The 20,074-nt window shown below is 42.9% G+C and overlaps 1 non-coding gene across 1 annotated transcript; it reads right to left on the bottom strand.

The window, feature by feature from the left end:
* Positions 1 to 3,349: 3,349 nt before the first annotated feature.
* LOC132419093 (small nucleolar RNA SNORA11) lies at positions 3,350 to 3,479 on the bottom strand. Its single transcript, XR_009518105.1, has one exon. It is a non-coding gene; the product is annotated as a small nucleolar RNA SNORA11 (small nucleolar RNA).
* Positions 3,480 to 20,074: the final 16,595 nt, after the last annotated feature.

The following is a 20,074-nucleotide window of genomic DNA, read 5'->3' as shown; positions in this document are numbered from 1 at the left end:
GTGGCCAGTGCTAACCTGGAACCACGCGGGGAAGGGAATGTGGTTGCAGCTTAGCTAAGTTGATGTGGGACAAAGCCACTACAGGAAGTATGAGGGAGGGGGTACTGAAGTGGAAAGAGCTGCTGTTTTGAACTAACTGAACCTTAAGCATTTTACTTTTGCAAGTATCAACATATGGCCGTGTAAAAACATTGTTAGGATCTTTCCTTAAGCTTTATTAGCTTCACAATAAACCCATCCTGTTACACGTTTGTAAGTACGTGGTCCTAAGTGCTCTGGAGAAAAGTGAAGCAGAGGAGGCAGGTAGGGAGTAGGAGTGAGTGGGCAGGAGCTTTGGGTTTGCTCAGAGAAGGTCTCGCTGACCAGGTTGAGCAGAAGTCTGCAGGAGGGGGGACTTCCCTGGTGGTTCAGCAGGTAAGACTCCAAGCTCCCAGTGCAGGGGGCCTGGGTTCCATCTCTGGTCAGGGAACTAGATCCTGCATGCGTGCCGTAAGTAAGAGTTTGCATGGCACAACTAAGACCCAGTGCAGCTACAAATAAATAAATAACAAATAAATATTAAAAAAAATAAAGTAAGCTCTATCCTTAGTCTTTAAAAAAAAAAGAAAAAGAAAAAAGAAATAAAGAAAATCTGCAGGAGGGGAGGGAGGGAGCCACATGGCGATCTGGGACACAATGTCCAGGCCCGGGAACTACCACGGAGTCCCTGAGGCCAGAAAGGTGGAGGTGATGGCTTTGTCGTAGCAGAGCAGCTGAGCCGTGGCAGAGGCTGGGAAATGAGGTCTGAGAGATGAGTGGGGGCGGCTACTGGTCCGCCTGGTGAGCAATTAGCTTGTCACTCCTAGAGAGGAGGATCCACATGACGGCCCTTGGAGTTTTGAAGGCACGCCAGGTGTTTGTGTTAGGACAGACCCAACACGGGGTCCCACACAGTAATCCTGGCCCACACCCTCTGCTCCCAGCACCGGTGACGTTTTCTCAACATCCCCTTTCCCACTTGCTTTTTTTTTTAAAAAAATTATTTATTTATTTTTGGCTGCGTTGGGTCCTCATTGCTGCGCGCGGGCTTTCTCTAGTTGCGGCGAGCGGGGGCTACTCTTCCTTGCGATGCATGGCCTTCTCATTGCGGTGGCTTCTCCCGTTGCTGAGCACGGGCTCTAGGCACGCGGGCTTCAGTAGTTGTGGCTCACGGGCTCTAGAGCACAGGCTCAGTAGCGGTGGTGCACGGGCTTAGTTGCTCCGCGGCATGTGGGATCTTCCCGGACCAGGGCTCCAACCCGTGTTCCCTGCATTGGCAGGAGGATTCTTAACCACTGCACCACCAGGGAAGTCCCTTCCCACTTGCTTTGCTTTTGCTGTTTTTATCCCTATCCACCTGGATTCCTTTTCTCATTGAGACGAAATTTGATGTCAGAATTTGATTTCAGTTTTATTTTTCAAATTTGATATCATAATTTTAAATTTGCAGGATTGCCTCCTGAACCTCCCAAGAGATGACAGAGGGATTGCTTATGCAATTCAAAGGTGTTTTTTAAAAATAAATTTATTGATTGATTTATTTTTGGCTACATTGGGTCTTCGTTGCTGTGCGCGGGCTTTCTCTAGTTGCAGCAAGCAGGGGCTACTCTTCGTTGCAGTGCGCAGGCTTCTCATTGCGGTGGCCTCTCTTGTTGCAGAGCACAGGCTATAGGCACATGGGCTTCAGTAGTTGTGGTACGCAGGCTCAGTAGTTGTGGCTCGGGGGCTCTAGTGCACAGGCTCAGTAGTTGTGGCACACAGGCTTAGCTGCTCCGCGGCCTGGGAGATCTTCCCGGCCCAGCGTTCGAACCCGTGTCCCTGAATTGTCAGGCGGATTCTTAACCACTGCGCCACCAGTGAAGTCCCTCAAAGGTGTTTTTGAAAAGCTACAGTCGGGGAATTCCCTGGTGGTCCAGTGGTTAGGACTCTGAGCTTTCACTGCAGAAAAGGGACAATTGGCTCTCCCTATCAGGGGCTGGACCAGTGCTTTCATCCCTCTGAGAGTGAGTGTCTCCTTAACATTTTGTGCCCTAAGTGCCTCGCTCACCTCATCTTAGTCCCAACACTGCACATCCCCCAAAATGACATTACAAGGGGAAAATTAGTAACTAGACAGTGGAGGAAACGGGCAGACACCAAGTGATCAAAGTTAACCTCACCAGTGATGGAACAAGCTGACTTCGTGAGCCTCCTTATGTGGTACCCTGAGGGGGACACAGGATCTCTTACTTGGTGTCCCCACCTAAAACCACGAAACTCAGAGAGTTCCCTGGTTGCCTAGTGGTTAGTATCCTGGACTTTCACTACCATGGCCTGGGTTCAACCCCTGGTTGGGGAGCTGAGATCCTGCAAGCCTCACAGCGTGGCCAAAAACAAAAACATGGAACTCAATTTAATCATGAGAAAACGGGACACAAACCCAGACTGAGGGACCTTCCATAACACAAGTGGCCTGTATTCTTCACAGCTGTCAATGTCAAGAAAAGCAAAGAAGGCCATGGAACTATTTCAGATGAAAGGAGACAGGAGAGACATGACAACTAAAGGCCATGTGTAATACTCTTGGATTGGGTCTTGGACCGGAAAAGAGTGCTAGAAAGGACATTATTGAGACAGTGGGAAAAATGTGATTATTAAATTCCCTGATTCTTGTGATTGATCTGTGGTTTTGTAAGAGAATGTTTTCATTCTCTGGAAATACACTCTGAAGTATTTAGTGGGTAAAGGAACATGATAAATTTACTCTTATAAGCGTAAAAGCTATCCATCTATATCTATCTATTATCTATCTATTCATCAAATGATAAAGCAAATGTGGTAAAATGTTAACAGTTGATGAAATGGCATGAAGGGGATATATGGAATGTCTTTGTACTGTTTTTGCAACTTTTAGGTAAGATGGAAATTATTTCACAATAAAAGCTTTTTTTTTTTCATCTTAGGGTTCACTTTAATGAAGTGAATAGTGTTGCACATTCTATGAGTTTGGACAAAAGTATAATAACATATATCCATCATTATAATGTCATACAAAGCATTTTTACTACTCATAAAAACTGTACTCTGTGTTTTCATCTCCCCTCTCCCCCCAAACTCCTGGCAACCATTGATCTTTTTATTGTCTCCGTAGTTTTGCTTTTCCAGAATGGCATATAGTTGGAATCTATTTTTCTTTTTTTTCCTTGAAGAGAGAGGTTCAAAGCCTTTATGTCTGTAAGACCACTCATGGCCCACACATGCGTGGACCGGACAGGCTCTAGGTGGCAAACTCCGCCACTAAATACTGTAGCTTTTCTTCCAAAGTTGAGCCCTGTCCCACTGGTACAGGGGGACGTGTTGGGTATTTGTTCATAGGAAGGCCACAAGTTTTGTGCCCCTTGTCACAATGAACCCAGATTCCTGTTGGGTGTGCTGTAAACAGAGGAGCCATTTCTTCAGGCCCCCTGCTCTGAGCACATCCCAAAAACTTTTTTAAAAAGGCAGCTACAGCCATAGAAAGAATGAAATTTGCGCTTTGCAGCAACATGGATGTACATACAGATTATAATACTGAGTGAAGTAAGTCAAAATGAGAAAGACAATATTATATGAAGTAACTTATATGTGGAATCTTAAAAAATACTAATGAATCTATATACAAAACAGAAAACAGACCCATAGACATAAAAAACAAACTTATGGTTATCAAAGAGGAAAGGGGGAAGGGGAGGGATAAACTAGGAGTTTGGGATTAGCAGACACATACTACTATCTATAAAATAGATAAACAACAAGGTACTACTGTGTAGCACAGGGAACTACATTCAGTATCCTGTAATAACCTATAATGGAAAATAATCTGAAAAAATATTTATGTATAATTGAATCACTTTGCTGTATACCTGAAACTAACACAATGTTGTAAATCAGCTATACTTCAATTTTTAAGAAAGGCAGCTACAATTCTAGACTTCTAGATGGAGTCTAGAATGGAGATTGGGATCATTCTTTATAGCAGGCATCTCCTTTGCTTCCAAAATAAACATGAGGGTTATCAAATAGTCATCTTTCTGCAACAACAGGGGGGAGGATAAATCATTAACTTTTTCATGGCTTTGAACTTGCAGTTCCCATTTGCATCTTAAATTCACTAGTTCTGTTAGACTGGGCAATTAATAAGGTACAAATAGTTATGAGTTCAAATGGCTAACCTGTTTATCTTTAATTGCTTGAATGGACAGAAATGCACAAGGAAAAATGATGTGACGTAAGAATAGCATGTTATTAAAAAGTGAAGTGCCTCGATATACAGACATGTACTTTATGGTTTTTTATAGCACTGCATAGAATTTGGCATAGGACTTTGGAAACAGAAGTCATTTGGCAATTCTCAACCTCGGCTGCACAGTGGAATCATCTGGGGAATTTTTTTTAAATGCTGATGCTTGGGTCTCTCCCTCCAAATTTGGATTTAATTGGACTGTGGTGCAGCCTGAGAGCTTTAAAAGCACCTCAGGTTATTCTAATGTGTGACCAAGGAGAAGAACTGATCTAGAGTCCTTCTCTGTTTTTAGATAATCATAGTAACATCTTAAGAGAAGCCACAGAGCAGAGGTGACTCAGCTTGGGAAGGTGGCAACCTAGGAAGGCAACATGATCAGTAGAAGTCATCTCACCCATAGAATTTTCCTTTCATGCCACTTAATATTTTTATATTGAATTATAGTTATTTATATTCATATTTTCTTCCTTGTTAGACTGCAGACTCGGGAAGCACAGGATTTTTAAAAAAACATGTTTACTGGAGTATAATTGCTTTACAATGGTGTGTTAGTTTCTGCTTTATAACAAAGTGAATCAGCTACACATATACATATATCCCCATATCTCTTCCCTCTTGCATCTCCCTCCCTCCCACCCTCCCTATCCCACCCTCTACTTGGTCACAAAGCACAGAGCTGGTCTCCCTAAGCTATGCGACTGCTTCCCACTAGCTATCTACATATTTTACATTTGGTAGTGTATATATGTCCATGCCACTCTCTCACTTTGTCCCAGGTTACCCATCCCCCTCCCCGTGTCCTCAAGTCCATTCTCTAGTAGGTCTGCGTCTTTGTTCCCGTCTTGCCCCTAGGTTCTTCATGACCATTTTTTTTTATATTCCATATATATGTGTTAGCATACGGTATTTGTTTTTCTCTTTCTGACTTACTTCACTCTGTATGACAGACTCTAGGTCCATCCACCTCACTACAAATAACACAATTTCGTTTCTTTTTATGGCTGGGTAATATTTTATTGTATACATGTACCACATCTTCTTTATCCATTCATCTGTCGATGGACACTTAGGTTGCTTCCATGACCTGGCTATTGTAAATAGAGCTGCAATGAACATTGTGGTACATGACTCTTTTTGAATTATGGTTTTCTCAGGGTATATGCCCAGTAGTGGGATTGCTGGGTCATATGGTAGTTCTATTTCTAGTTTTTTAAGGAACCTCCGTACTGTTCTCCATAGTGGCTGTATCAATTTACATTCCCACCAACAGTGCAAGAGGGTTCCCTTTTCTCCACACCCTCTCTAGCATTTATTGTTTGTAGATTTTTTGATGATGGCCATTCTGACCGGTGTGAGATGATATCTCATTATAGTTTTGATTTGCATTTCTCTAATGATTAATGACGTTGAGCATCCTTTCATGTGTTTGTTCGCAATCTGTATATCTTCTTTGGAGAAATGTCTATTTAGGTCTTCTGCTCATTTTTGGATTGGGTTATTTGTTTTTTAGATATTGAGCTGAATGAGCTGCTTGTAAATTTTGGAGATTAATCCTTTGTCAGTTGCTTCATTTGCAAATATTTTCTCCTATTCTGAGGGTTGTCTTTTCATCTTGTTTATGGTTTCCTTGGCTGTGCAAAAGCTTTGAAGTTTCATTAGGTCCTATTTGTTTTTTTTTGTTTTTATTTCCATTGCTCTAGGGGGTGGGTCAAAGACGATCTTGCTGTGATTAATGTTATAGAGTGTTCTGCCTATGTTTTCCTCTAAGAGTTTGGTAGTGTCTGGCCTTACATTTAGGTCTTTAATCCATTTTGAGTTTATTTTTGTGGATGGTGTTAGGAAGTGTTCTAATTTCATTCTTTTACATGTAGCTGTCCAGTTTTCCCAGCACCACTTATCGAAGAGGCTGTCTTTTCTCCATTGTATATTCTTGCCTCCTTTATCAAAGACAAGGTGACAATATGTGCATGGGTTTATCTCTGGGCTTTCTATCCTGTTCCATTGATCTATGTTTCTGTTTTTGTGCCAGTACCATACTGTCTTGATTACTGTAGCTTTGTAGTATAGTCTGATGTCAGGGAGCCTGATTCCTCCAGCTCCGTTTTTTGTTCTCAAGATTGCTTTGGCTATTCGGGGTCTTTTGTGTTTCCATACAAATTGTGAAATTTTTTGTTCTAGTTCTGTGAAAAATGCCAGTGGTAGCTTGATAGGGATTGCACTGAATCTGTAGATTGCTTTGGGTAGTAGAGTCATTTTCACAGTGTTGATTCTTCCAATCCAAGAACATGGTATATCTCTCCATCGATTTGTATCATCTTTAATTTCTTTCATCAGTGTCTTATAATTTTCTGCATACAGGTCTTTTGTCTCCTTAGGTAGGTTTATTCCTAGGTATTTTATTCTTTTTGTTGCCATGGTAAATGGGAATGTTTTCTTAATTTCACTTTCAGATTTTTTCATCATTAGTGTATAGGAATGCCAGAGATTTCTGTGCATTAATTTTGTATCCTGCTACTTTACCAAATTCATTGATTAGCTCTAGTAGTTTTCTGGTAGCATCTTTAGGATTCTCTATGTATAGTATCATGTCATCTGCAAACAGTGACAGCTTTACTTCCCCTTTTCCTATTTGGATTCCTTTTATTTCTTTTTTTTCTCTGATTGCTATGGCTAAAACTTCCAAAACTGTGTTGAATAATAGTGGTGAGAGTGGGCAACCTTGTCTTGTTCCTGATCTTAGTGGAAATGGTTTCAGTTTTTCACCATTGAGAACGATGTTGGCTGTGGGTTTGTCATATATGGCCTTTATTATGTTGAGGTAAGTTCCCTCTATGCCTACTTTCTAGAGAGTTTTTTTTTCTTTTTGCGGTACACGGGCCTCTCACCGCTGTGGCCCCTTCCACCGCAGAGCACAGGCTCCGGACGAGCAGGCTCAGTGGCCATGGCTCACGGGCCCAACCGCTCCATGGCATGTGGGATCCTCCCAGACCGGGGCACAAACCCGTGTCCCCTGCATCGGCAGGCGGACCCCCAACCACTGCACCACCAGGGAAGCCCTCTGGAGGGTTTTTATCATAAATGGGTGTTGAGTATTGTTAAAACCTTTCTCTGCATCTATTGAGATGATCATATGGTTTTTCTCCTTCAATTTGTTAATATGGTGTATCATGTTGATTGATTTGCATATATCGAAGAATCCTTGCATTCCTGGGATAAACCCCACTTGATCATGGTGTATGATCCTTTTAATGTGCTGTTGGATTCTGTTTGCTAGTATTTTGTTGAGGATTTTTGCATCTATGTTCATCAGTGATATTGGCCTGTAGTTTTCTTTCTTTGTGACATCTTTGTCTGGTTTTGGTATCAGGGTGATGGTGGCCTCATAGAATGAGTTTGGGAGTGTTCCTCCCTCTGCTATATTTTGGAAGAGTTTGAGAAGGATAGGTTTTACCTCTTCTCTAAATGTTTGATACAATTTGCCTGTGAAGCCATCTAGTCCTGGGCTTTTGTTTATTGGAAGATTTTTAATCACACTTTCAATTTCATTACTTGTGATTGGTCTGTTCATATTTTCTATTTCTTCCTGGTTCAGTCTCGGAAGGTTATACCTTTCTAAGAATTTGTCCATATCTTCCAGGTTGTCCATTTTATTGGCGTATAGTTGCTTGTAGTAATCTCTCATAATCCTTTGTATTTCTGCAGTGTCAGTTGTTACTTCTCCTTTTTCATTTCTAATTCTATTGACTTGAGTCTTCTCCCTTTTTTTCTTGATGAGTCTGGCTAATGGTTTATCTGTTTTGTTTATCTTCTCAAAGAACCAGCTTTTAGTTTTATTGATCTTTGCTATCATTTCCTTCATTTCTTTTTCATTTATTTCTGATCTGATCTTTATGATTTCTTTCCTTCTGCTAACTTTGGGGATATTTTGTTCTTCTTTCTCTAATTGTTTCAAGTGTAAGGTTAGGTTGTTTATTCGAGATGTTTCTTGTCTCTTAAGGTAGGATTGTATTGCTATAAACTTCCCTCTTAGAACTGCTTTTGCTGCATCCAGTAGGCTGGGGGTGGTCGTGTTTTCATTGTCATTTGTCTCTAGGTATTTTTTGATTTCCTCTCTGATTTCTTCAGTGATCTCTTGGTTATTTAGTAGTGTATTGTTTAGCCTCCATGTGTTTGTATTTTTTACAGATTTTTTCCTCTAATTGATATCTAGTATCATAGCCTTGTGGTCCGAAAAGATACTTGGTATGATTTCAATTTTCTTAAATTTACCGAGGCTTGATTTGTGACCCAAGATGTGATGTATCCTGGAGAATGTTCCATGAGCACTTGAGAAGAATGTGTATTCTGTTGTTTTTGGATGGAATGTCCTATAAATATCAATTAAGTCCATCTTGTTTAATGTATTATTTAAAGCTTGTGCTTCCTTATTTATATTCATTTTGCATGATCTGTCATTGGTGAAAGTGTGGTGCTAAACTCCCCTACTATGATTGTGTTGCTGTCGATTTCCCCTTTTATGGCTGTTAGTATTTGCCTTATGTATTGAGGTGCTCCTATGTTGGGTGCATAAATATTTACAATTGTTATAGCTTCTTCTTGGATTGATCCCTTGATCATTATGTAGTGTCCTTCTTTGTCTCTTCTAATAGTCTTTATTTTAAAGTCTACTTTGTCTGATATGAGAATTGCTACTCCAGCTTTCTTTTGATTTCTATTTGCATGGAATATCTTTTTCCATCTCCTCACTTTCAGTCTGTATGTGTCCCTAGGTCTGAAGTGGGTCTCTTGTAGACAGCATATACACGGGTCTTGTTTTTGTATCCATTCAACCAGTCTATGTCTTTTGTTTGGAGTATTTAATCCATTTACATTTAAGGTAATTATCTATATGTGTGTTCCTATTACCATTTTCTTAATTGTTTTGGGTATGTTATTGTAGGTCTTTTCCTTCTCTTGTGTTTCCTGCCTAGAGAAGTTCCTTTAACGTTTGTTGTAAAGCTGGTTTGGTGGTGCTGAATTCTCTTAGCTTTTGCTTTTCTGTAAAGGTTTTAATTTCTCCATGGAATCTGAATGAGATCCTTGCTGGGTAGAGTCATCTTGGTTGTAGGTTTTTCCCTTTCATCACTTTAAATATGTCCTGCCACTCCCTTCTGGCTTGCAGAGTTTCTGCTGAAAGATCAGCTCCTAACCTTATGGGGATTCCCTTGTGTGTTATTTGTTGTTTTTCCCTTGCTGCTTTTAATATGCTTTCTTTGTATTTAATTTTTGATAATTTGATTAATATGTGTCTTGGCGTGTTTCTCCTTGGATTTATCCTGTATGGGACTCTCTGTGCTTCCTGGACTTGATTAACTATTTCCTTTCCCATATTAGGGAAGTTTTCAACTATAAGCTCTTCAAATATTTTTCTCAGTCCCTTTCTTTTTCTCTTCTTCTTCTGGAACCCCTATAATTCGAATGTTGGTGCGTTTAATGTTGTCCCAGAGGTCTCTGAGACTGTCCTCAGTTCTTTTCATTCTTCTTTCTTTATTCTGCTCTGCAATAGTTATTTCCACTATTTTATTTTCCAGGTCACTTATCCGTTCTTCTGCCTCAGTTATTCTGCTATTGATCCCTTCTAGAGAATTTTTAATTTCATTTATTGTGTTGTTCATCATTGTTTGTTTGCTCTTTAGTTCTTCTAGGCCCTTGTTAAACGTTTCTTGTATTTTGTCTATTTTCAAGATTTTGGATCATCTTTACTATCATTCTGAATTCTTTTTCAGGTATACTGCCTATTTCCTCTTCATTTGTTAGGTCTGGTGGGTTTTTACCTTGCTCCTTCATCTGTGTGTTTTTCTGTCTTCTCATTTTGCCTATCTTACTGTGTTTGGGCTCTCCTTTTTGCAGGCTGCAGGTTCGTAGTTCCCGTTGTTTTTGGTGTCTGTCCCCAGTGGCTAAGGTTGGTTCAGTGGGTTGTGTAGGCTTCCTGGTGGAGGGGACTAGTGCCTGTGTTCTGGTGGATGAGACTGGATCTTGTCTGTCTGGTGGGCAGGCCCACATCTGGTGGTGTGTTTTGCGGTGTCTGTGACCTTCCTATGATTTTAGGCAGCCTCTCTGCTAATGGGTGAGGTTGTGCTCCTGTCTTGCTAGTGTTTTGGCATAACGTGTCCAGCACTGTAGCTTGCTGGTTGTTGAGTGGAGCTGGGTCTTGGCATTGAGATGGAGATCTCTGCGAGATTTTTGGTGTTTGATATTACATGGAACGGGGAGGTCTCTGGTGGTCCAATGTCCTGAACTTGGCTCTCCCGCCTCAGAGGCACAGCATTGACGTCTGGCTGGAGCACCAAGTGCCTGTTATCCACACGGCTCAGAATAAAAGTGAGAAGGAAAGAAAGAAAGAAAGAACGAAAAAGATAAAATGAAATGAAATGAAATAAAATAAAAGTTATTTAAAAAATAAAAAATATTAAAACAAATTTTAAAAATAAAAAAAAGAAAGAAGAGAGCAACCAAACCAAAAAACAAATCCACCAATGATAACAAGTGCTAAAAACTATACTAAAAAAAAGAAAAAAACAAAACAAAACGGACAGACAGAACCCTAGGACAAATGGTAAAAGCAACGCTATACAGACAAAATCACACACAGAAGCATACACATACACACTCACGAAAAGAGAATAAGGGGAAAAATATATATATATCGTTGCTCCCAAAGTCCACCTCCTCAATTTGGGATCATTCGTCGTCTATTCAGGTTTTACAGAGATGCAGGTACATCACGTTGATTGTGGAGATTTAATCCGCTGCTCCTGAGGCTTCTGGGAGAGATTTCCCTTCTCGTCTTTGTTCACACAGCTCCTGGGGTTCAGCTTTGAATGTGGCCCCGCCTCTGCATGTAGGTCGCCTGAGGGCGTCTGTTCTTCGCTCAGACAGGACGGGGTTAAAGGAGCTGCTGATTTGGGGGCTCTGGCTCACTCAGGCTGGGGATAGGGAGGGGCACGGATGCGGGGCGAACCTGCAGCGGCAGAGGCGGGCATGACGTTGCACCAGCCTGTGGCACGCCGTGCGTTCTCCCGGGTAAGTTGTCCCTGGATCACGGGACCCTGGCAGTGGCGGGCTGCACAGGCTCCCAGGAGGGGAGGTGTGGAGAGTGAGCTGTGCTCGCACACAGGCTTCTTGGTGGCGGCAGCAGCAGCCTTAGCGTCTCATGCCCGTATCTGGGGTCCACGCTGTTAGCCGCTGCTGGTGCCCGTCTCTGGAGCTCCTTTAAGCAGCGCTCTGAATCCCCTCTCCTCGCGCACTGGGAAACAAAGAGGGAAGAAAAAGTCTCTTGCCTCTTCGGCGGGTCCAGACTTCTCCCGGACTCCCTCCCGGCTAGCCGTGGCGCACTAACCCCTCAGGCTGTGTTCACGCCGCCAGTCCTCTCCCTGGGATCCGACTGAAGCCGGAGCCTCAGCTCCCAGCCCCCGCCCGCCCTGCCCCGGCGGGTGAGCAGACAAGCCTCTCGGGCTCCGGCACTCTGTGCGGGAATCTCTCTGCTGTGCCCTCTGCACCCCTGTGGCTGTGCTCTCCTCTGTGGCTCCAAAGCTTCCCCCCTCCACCACCCACCATCTCCGCCCACGAAGGGGCTTCCTAGTGTGTGGAAACCTTTCCTCCTTCACTGCTCCCTCCCACTGGTGCAGGTCCCGTCCCTATCCTTTTGTCTCTGTTTTCTCTTTTTTCTTTTGCCTTGCCCAGGTACGTGGGGAGTTTCTTGCCTTTTGGGAGGTCTGAGGTCTTCTGCCAGCGTTCAGTAGGTGCTCTGTAGGGGTTGTTCCACGTGTAGATGTATCTCTGATGTATTTGTGGGGAGGAAGGTGATCTCCGAGTCTTACTCTTCTGCCATCTTGAAGCCTTTGAAACACAGGATCGATAATGACTGTGCAGGATAATGACTGTGTACAGTTGTCAAGTTAAGTTAATAGGACTACTGCACTGAGCTCTTGGAAGGCCAGAGACTGGCCTTTAGACCTTTCCCTATTGCTCACTAGCAATGGCAGTGTTCACATTTTTGCTGAAGAAATGCTGAAATATTTGGAATCTAGCACATTCTCACCCAGTAAAACTATCAATATATGCATAGAAATAAGGCCAGAAGGAAACAAACCAAAATGTCAACAGAGGTTCATGTGGTTATGAATGACTTTGATATATGCATATACGCATATGCATGCAAATGATTAGGGATGACTTTTTTCTGTATTTTACATCAATATGTATCAATTTGAAAATATTAAGAATAGAGGGACTTCCCTGGCGGTCCAGTGGTTAAGACTCTACACTTCCACTGCAGGGGGTGCCGGTTCGATCCCTGGTTGGGGAACGAAGATCCCACATGCCACGTGGTATGGCCAAAACAAAAAAAAATTAAGAATAGAAACTAAACACATCAAATATTCATCAATCAATAAGCTCATCACAATTACTTGAAAGAAAAAGCAACAGAAAATTTCATTGTTCATCTTTGGTGAACGTTAGAAAATCAAATGATTATTTTTAAGGCTGGTAAATGAAGGGAAAGAACCAATCATTTATCCAGCTTTCTTCAGTGAACTGTACCTCAGAATACTGTTTTTTGTCTCTTCATTCACCAGTTGGTGGACATTTGGGTTGTTTCCACATTGGGCCTATTATGAATAATGCTGCTATGAACATTTGAATACAAGTCTGGGTATAGACGTGTTTTTTTTGTTTGTTTGTTTGTTTTAGTTTTTGGCGGTCCACGGGCCTCTCACTGTTGTGGCCTCTCCCGTTGTGGAGCACAGGCTCCGGATGCGTAGGCTCAGCGGCCATGGCTCACAGGCCCAGGCCTCCGCAGCATGTGGGATCTTCCCGGACCGGGGCACGAACCCATGTCCCCTGCATCGTCAGGCAGACTCTCAACCACTGTGCCACCAGGGAAGCCCGGTATAGACGTGTTTTAATTCTTTCAGGTACACACCAAGGAGTGGAATTGCTGGGTCATATGGTAAATTTATGTTTAACTTTAAATAAACTGCCAAACTATTTTCCAAAGTGGCTGCACCATTTTACATCCTCACCAGCAATCTATGAGGCAACGAGCTTCTCCATGTTCTCACCAACATTTGTCGTTATCTATCTTTCTTTTCGCTTTTTTTAAAAGTATTTATTTATTCATTTATCCTGGCTGCCCCGGGTCTCAGCTGCGGCACATGGGATCCTTCTTGTGGCATGCAGGATCTTTAGTTGCAGCATGCGAACTCTTAGTCACGGCATGCATGCAGGATCCAGTTCCCTGACCAGGGATCAAATCCAGGCCCCCTGCATTGGGAGCATGGAGTCCCACCCACTGGACCAGTAGGGAAGTCCCTCTATCTTTCTTTTTTTTTTAAATTAATTAATTAATTAATTTTTATTTTTGGCTGTGTTGGGTCTTCGTTTCTGTGCGAGGGCTTTCTCTAGTTGCGGCGAGCGGGGGCCACTCTTCATTGCGGTGCGTGGGCCGCTCACTGTCGCGGCCTCTCTTGTTGCAGAGCACAGGCTCCAGACGCGCAGGCTCAGTAGATGTGGCTCACGGGCCCAGTTGCTCCACGGCATGTGGGATCTTCCCAGACCAGGGCTCGAACCTGTGTCCCCTGCATTGGCAGGCAGATTCTCAACCACTGCGCCACCAGGGAAGCCCTATCTTTCTGATTATAGCTATTCTGAGGGGTATGAAGTGGCATGTCCTTGTGGTTTTAATTTGTGTTTCCCTAATGATGTTGAGCATCTTTTCATGTGTTTATTGGCCATTCATTTATCTCCTTTGATGAGGTGTCTATTCACATCTTCTGCCCATTTCTAAATTGGGTTATCTGACTTCTTATTGAGCTGTAAGAGTTATTTATGTATTCTAGATACAAATTCCTTATCTGATATCTGATTTGCAAACGTCTTCTCCCAGTCTTGTGGTCTGTTCCTGACTTCGTCTTGGATGTATAGGCAGTGCTCCATGAGAATATAGTATTAAATGAATGATTTAGCTAATTAGGCCTGCTCCACCATGCTGATCCATTCCATGGCCACAGGCTATGCCTCTAACAGTTTTGTTTCTGAGTTTACTAAAATTTTATTTAGGATTTAGTATCTGTATTCATAAGTGACATTGGCTGGTAATTTTCATCTTTCAGGCCTGTATCAACCAGGGGCAGTTAGGAGACAAAAATCACACCAGTTATTGAAACAGAAGACAGATATTGCATGGGATCTAAAGTAGTCAAATACGTAGAAGCAGAGAGTAGAATGGTGGTTGCCAGGAATTAGGGGGAAGGGGAAACGGGGAGGTTTTGGTCAAGGGGTACAAAGTTTCAGTTATGCAAAATAAATAAATTCTGGAGGGGAAAAAAGGTCACCTGGGAGAGGGCTCTCCCTATGTATGGAATCCAAATTGAGTTGCATTATATCAGTTGGGCAAAAGAAAGTTTTTACATAAAAAAAATTCTTGAAAAATTGCAATTATCCCTTTAGCTTTAAGCCAACCTAGGAAGATCACTGTTAAAGGGACATCCTATAACTTTGTATTCACTACTAAAATAAAAGGTTATAAGAGGTTACGATTTTTAAAAAGAATGTAATATAAAGAATTGTTAACTATGAAAGGATAAAAAGAGAACTCTGAGGTGTCATGGCTGAGTGAACAAAATGAAGAGGTTGGAATTACTGAAACTGAGAAACTTAGAGAAGGGGACTAGGACCCAGGCCTCAGGGGAGAGGGGCGTCACCAACTGTGGCTGCTCTTTTGGGAATTGAGGTGCAGCGACAATGAAGCTGGTTCTGCAAATATTGGAAAAGCAGCAAACTGGATTCAGATGCTGCTGTGGGAAGGAGCTGCTGCTACCAAGGTGTAGGAAGCAGATAGGGAGAGCATGTCTCCTCCTTGTTCATGTACAGTCTCTTTAGCTCCCCCTATTGGTAGAGAAGTGGTTTGCAGCATTCCAAGCCCCCGGCATCATCAGCCACGATATGTATAGGACACACAGGTTTGGAGCTGGGGAAAAATACTCTGTGACACAAGGTCATAGAATAATAAGGTAATCTTTTTGTATATTTACCATAAATTATTGCAATTTACATCATCCTAACTCTTACCGTTATTAGCTGTGTAGTTTGGATGACTTTTTTTTTTTTTTTGCCTGTGTTGTTTTTTTATTGCTGCGCGCAGGCTTTCTCTGGTGTGGCAAGCGGGGGCTACTCTTCGTTGTGGTGCGCAGTCTTCTCATTGCAGTGGCTTCTCTTGTTGCGGAGCACGGGCTCTAGGTGTGTGGGCTTCAGTAGTTGTGGCTCGCAGGCTCTAAAGCGCTGGCTCACTAGTTGTGGTGCACAGGCTTCGTTGCTCCGCGGCATGTGGAATCTTCCCGGACCAGGGATCGAACCCATGTCCCCTGCATTGGCAGGCAGATTCTTAACCACTGCGCCACTAGGGAAGCCCTGGATGAGGTTTTTAAGCTTTCCATTCCTTTTGTTTACTCATCTATAAGAGAGCAATAATCCTGTACCTACCTCATAATGTTATTAGTTGCAAGTTTCAAATAAATTCTCTAAGAATCACAGCTGTTCTGGGTGCTTTCATTTTTGGAAAGCCTTATACAGATTTCCCTCTGTTATTAGATCACAGTTTGTTGTTGTGTCAATTTAAGGCACATTTATTTTCATCAAGAATCATCTTGTGTTTACCTAATCTAGAGTCAAGAAGACTAAGCCCATCTCCAACTTAACATGTCCAGAACTGAACTTTTTAATCCCTCTGTACAACTTTACCTCATGCCCTGCTCAGTTGTCCTTATCTCATTCAAAGTCAATACCGACCAACTGACTGTTCAACCAGAAACCTTGGAGCCATTCTTGATTCTACTTTCTTCATCTACTCCATCAGCAATTTCTTTTAAAAAATGTTTTCAGGGCTTCCCTGGTGGCGCAGTGGTTGAGAGTCAGCCTGCCAATGCAGGGGACGTGGGTTCGTGCCCTGGTCCGGGAAGATCCCACATGCCGCGGAGCCGCTGGGCCCGTGAGCCATGGCTGCTGAGCCTGCGTGTCCGGAGGCTGTGCTCCGCAACGGGAGAGGCCACAACAGTGAGAGGCCCTGAGAGGCCCGCGTACCGCAAAAAAAAAAAAAAAAAAAAAAAAAATGTTTTCAAATGAGTAAATACTTTGTGAGTCATCAGTCATCCAATTATGTGCCTGACTATAACTTTTTTTTCTGTTTCAGATGAATTAAAATGATGTGTTTTTCCAAATCTGGTGGCACTTACACATACAAAGGTTCAAATGTTTTTTAAAATATCATATTTGATCTAAGTACCTTCAGAATAATTTATTTAAATTTAAATCGCAAATATAACTTTTCTTTCTAGAATATTCTTTTTCAAATAAATTTATTTATTTTATTTTATTTTATTTTTGGTTGAGTTCGGTCTTCATTGCTGTGCACAGGCTTTCTCTGATTGCGGCGAGCAGGGGCTACTCTTCGTTGCGGTGCGCAGGCTTCTCATTGCTGTGGCTTCTCTTGTTGGAAGCATCGCTCTGGGCACGCAGGCTTCAGTAGTTGTGGCACACGGGCTCAGTAGTTGTGGCTCGCGGGCTCTAGAGCACAGGCTCAGTAGTTGTGGCGCACGGGCTTAGTTGCTCCGCGGCATGTGGGATCTTCCCAGACCAGGGCTCGAACCCGTGTCCCCTGCATTGGCAGGCAGATTCTTAACCACTGTGCCACCAGGGAAGCCCTATAATACTCTTTACATATGTTTTTTGCCATTTTGATCTAAGGATATTTAATTTTTTATTATTAACAAAACAAATGAATCTATTGCTATTTGATAAAAGTGGATTTTTTAAAGCAATTTCCTTTGATTCTTTCTCTACAATGTATCTTAATTTTTTTTTTTTTTTTAGCGGTACGTCGGCCTCTCACTGTTGTGGCCTCTCCCGTTGCGGAGCACAGGCTCCGGACGCGCAGGCTCAGCGGCCATGGCTCACGGGCCCAACCGCTCCGCGGCATGTGGGATCTTCCCGGACCGGGGCACGAACCCATGTTCCCTGCATCGGCAGGCGGACTCTCAACCACTGCGCCACCAGGGAAGCCCTACGGTGTATCTTTAGATCCATCTTTCACGGCCACCAGCCCAGTCTCAGCCACCATTATCTCTCACCTGACCCGAGCCACAGCCTCCTACTTGGTCTTCCACTGTCACCCTTAACCATTCCAATGTATTTCCCACAAACTATTAAGAAATATTTGATTATTTCTCTTCCCTACTTAACTCTTCAATACCTTCCCATTGTACCTGGAATAAAATCCAGACTCCTTACCTTAGTCTCTAAGGCCTTATCGAACTGGACTCCTGATAATCGCTCAAGCACATTTCATGCTCACGGTGCACCGAGAACATTCTGGTCTTCCTTCAGTCTACTGAACTTGCCAATTCTTTGTTCCGCCTCAGAGCCTTTGAACTCATTGTTCCCTTTCTGTCTCTTCATGCCCGAGCCCCACCCTGCCTTTGGTCTCAACTTAAATGTCATTTTCCCAGGGAGACTTTTGCCAACCACCCAATCTAAGTCGGCCCCCTCCCTACTATTCTCTATTCTAACACCCTGTCTTCTTCCTAGTGCTTATCACGCTGTGTGGACTTTCTCTGTATTTGTTTATTGACTTGGTTTGCTAGTATCCCTTCTTAGAATGTAAGCTCCAAAATACTGGGACCATATGTGTCTGGTTCACCATCCTGTCCCTGGGGAATACCGTGGCACCTGTTCCATAGCAGATACTCAAGATGGGATGAAAACGGAAATGCAGCTTTTTTTCCCTCCATCTGGCAGACTGGGAATTGAGCAAAGAGAGTGAGGGAGACTGTCTAAGGTGGCTGAGACAATGTCAGGATGCCTTGCCCATCCAGGCATGGGCAAGGCCCAGGGCCTACAGGTGGGGAACAGGTCAGCTTGGGCTCATGTACTTTTGGTTCTTTTTTCCCTTGTGTGCTTGGGGGTGGGTTGAGGGTGCTGGACTAATGGGTTGTGAGAGGAGGTTGACCAGAATTATCTACGGGTTCCCTTGTCTGCCAGATGAATCAAAGGAGCATGAAGATTGCTAAAATATTTGGGAGACATGTGGAACGTGGACTGTGGAGGAGCGTGGGTGGGGTTGCGGGACTGTGGTCGTCCCGCTAAGTGGCACAGTGGTTTGGACTGGGGTGGCAGTGGTAGAGATATGAGAAGAGGTTGTATTTGAGATTTACAAGAAAGCTCTTGTAATGACGTACTGCCCTTCTTGCTACTTCATTTGATTTTTCTTCTATGAACTAAGGAACCCCATCCACACTGCCCTGATATTCTATTTCCATTCTCTGATGTTTGCATATCCATGGGGCTCTAGAGCAAGTTTCTTAAAATCCCTGAGTCTTGGGATACTCATCTGTAAATTGGAACAATATTATGTGAATTCCCTGTTAATGGTGACGAAGATTCTTTGCTTGACCAAACTTTCGTCAGGCTCCTGAACCTTCTCCTAGGCCCATCTGTGCACTTCCTGGAAAATCCAGCTTTAGCAGAAACCCTGCTTTGTTAGTTTAACTAGAACCCCTCATCCTCTGTATCTGGTCCCCCTTGATAAGTGATCGGTTCCGCATCCCCCACCATCCCTCAGGTAATGTCTGCTTATGCAGGCTTGTCTTCAGCAAAGAATCCTGTTAGGTGGGTTTAGCTAGAATTTCCCTTAACCCTGCTGTTTCCTCTTAGTCATTTTCTATCCACTGGCCCCCAGACTGCTCCTTGGCTATAGATTCCCAGTTGCCCATGCTGTATTCAGAATTAACCCCATTCTATACTGAGGTCTCTTTCCTCTATTGCAATAGTCTATTTCTTTAATATAAATTTTATTTATTTATTTATTTATGGCTGTGTTGGGTCTTCATTGTTGCGCGCAGGCTTTCTCTAGTTGCGGCGAGCGGGGTTTACTCTTCATTGTGGTGACTTCTCTTGTTGCAGAGCATGGGCTCTAGGCTCGCAGGCTTCAGTAGTTGTGGCACATGGGCTCAGTAGTTGTGGCACATGGGCTCAGTAGTTGTGGCTCACGGGCTCAGTAGTTGTGGCTCACAGGCTCTAGAGCACAGGCTCAGTAGTTGTGGTGCATGGGCTTAGTTGCTCCGCGGCATGTGGGATATTCCTGGACCAGGACTCGAACCCGTGTCCTCTTCATTGGCAGGCGGATTCTTAACCAGTGCACCACCGGGGAAGTCCCCACTTACAGATTTCTAATTTTGCACCCACAAAACTTTAGTATTCATTTGTTAACTTGCCTATTTCTCTTTTTGTAGACTCTTAAGATACCCTAATATAGAGACTATATCTTTCCTTTCTTTTCTTATTGTTTATTTTTCTATTAAAGTACTGTTGATTTACAATGTTGTGTTAGTTTCAAGTGTACAGCACAGTGGTTAGTTTTATATATATATATATATATACATATATATTCTTTTTCAGATTCTTTTCCCTTATAGGTTATTACAAAATACTGAGTAGAGTTCCTGTGCTATACAGTAGGTCCTTGTTGGTTATCTATTTTATAGAGACTACGTCTTTCTTGTATTTATATCTCTAGAGTCTCTTAGCCAGCAATTATTGGATGGTGAATATTTGGATAAGTTTTTTTAATGTACATTTTTAGAAAACATACAAGTAGATGAAAAGGTGCTCAACATCATTAATCATGTGGGAAATGCAAAGCAAAACCACTATGAGTTGTCACCTCACACCTGTTAGCATGGCTATCATCAAAAAGACAAG

The sequence above is a fragment of the Delphinus delphis genome, chromosome X, assembly GCF_949987515.2.
Source record: "Delphinus delphis chromosome X, mDelDel1.2, whole genome shotgun sequence".
NCBI lineage: Eukaryota > Metazoa > Chordata > Mammalia > Artiodactyla > Delphinidae > Delphinus > Delphinus delphis.
Note: the sequence above shows the minus strand (reverse complement) of the source record. Positions and strands in the feature narration are given on the sequence as shown.